Source organism: Physeter macrocephalus, chromosome 4 (genome assembly GCF_002837175.3).
Source record: "Physeter macrocephalus isolate SW-GA chromosome 4, ASM283717v5, whole genome shotgun sequence".
Classification (NCBI taxonomy): Eukaryota; Metazoa; Chordata; class Mammalia; order Artiodactyla; family Physeteridae; genus Physeter; species Physeter macrocephalus.
The window spans coordinates 137,312,087-137,313,514 of NC_041217.1; positions in this window are offsets into that span (position 1 = coordinate 137,312,087).

A 1,428-nucleotide genomic window follows, 5' to 3' on the forward strand; every position below is an offset into this window, starting at 1 on the left:
CGGTACGCGGGCCTCTCACTGTTGTGGCCTCTCCCGTTGCGGAGCACAGGCTATGGACGCGCAGGCTCAGCGGCCATGGCTCACGGGCCCAGCCACTCCGCGGCATGTGGGATCCTCCCGGACCGGGGCACGAACCCGTGTCCCCTGCATCGGCAGGCGGACTCTCAACCACTGCACCACCAGGGAAGCCCTGAGGTCCTGAATTTCTAATGAGCTCCCAGGTGGAGTGAGGTTGCTGGCCTAAGACCACCCTTGGAGGAACAAGGCCGCTGGGGACCACAGACGTTTGAGAGCAGGAGGTCCCTGACAGCCACAGCGGGTTGGTGCCGAGATTTGGTGTCAAAAGCCTGGGGCCTGTTCCTCCTCCTGCCACACGTAATGCAGGTGCTGTCAGCAGGTGGCAGGAACACCTAGCTGTGGGATCACAAATGCACTCAGGCGCCTGGCTGTTTCTGACAAGCCTCCCTCTAAATCAGTCACCTTCCGGAACTGGGGGGGACGGCTCACTGTGTGTGTGTGTGGGCTGCCCAGGTGGGCTGGAGCCAGGCCCGGGTTTGAGACCAGGAGCTGCTACATATTCATGAGAGGCTCGGGGGTGCTGCTTCCCCTCTCTGAGCCTCAGTTTCCTCACTTGTGAAATGGCAGGATACTGCTTGCTAACTCACAGGTCATTGCTATGAGGCTTGAATGACATAAATGCATGTCAGGTCCTCAGCTGGCAGGTAGCAAATACTTGAGTGTTTGTTTTTCGTATTTTCATTTTTATGGGAGTCCAGTCTTTCAGGCAATTTCTTGGTGATGAGGAAGGGAGGATTGGAGGGTTACTCAGCTTCCTACACACAGGGTCAGCAGGAGGGATACCTCATCCTCAACAGGCTCCGGACGCCCAGGCTCAGTGGCCATGGCTCACGGGCCCAGCTGCTCCGCGGCACGTGGAATCTTCCCGGACCGGGGCACGAACCTGTGTCCCCTGCATCGGCAGGAGGACTCTCAACAACTGCGCCACCAGGGAAGCCCTAGGCTCTCCTTATTTTACCGTCTCCCCTGCTACTGGGCCTCCCTTCTTTGATCACACCACATCGTTACCTGTTTCAATGCCCTAGCACGTGCTGCTCCCTTTAGAATGGGGCCGGTGACAGGTCTTTCCTCAATGGTATTGCATGACATAATAACAACAATGATAATAATAATAGCAGACACATTGAGACCACTCACCACATCCCAAGTATTCTAAGCATTTTACATCTATGTTAACTCATTTAATGTGCACAGAAGCCCTGTGAGGCAGGTGGTGCTTTTTTTTTTTTTTTTTTTTTTTTTTCTGCGCTCCGCGGGCTTCTCACTGTTGTGGCCTCTCCCGTTGCGGAGCACAGGCTCCGGACGCGCAGGCCCAGTGGCCATGGCTCACGGGCCCAGCTGCTCCGGGGC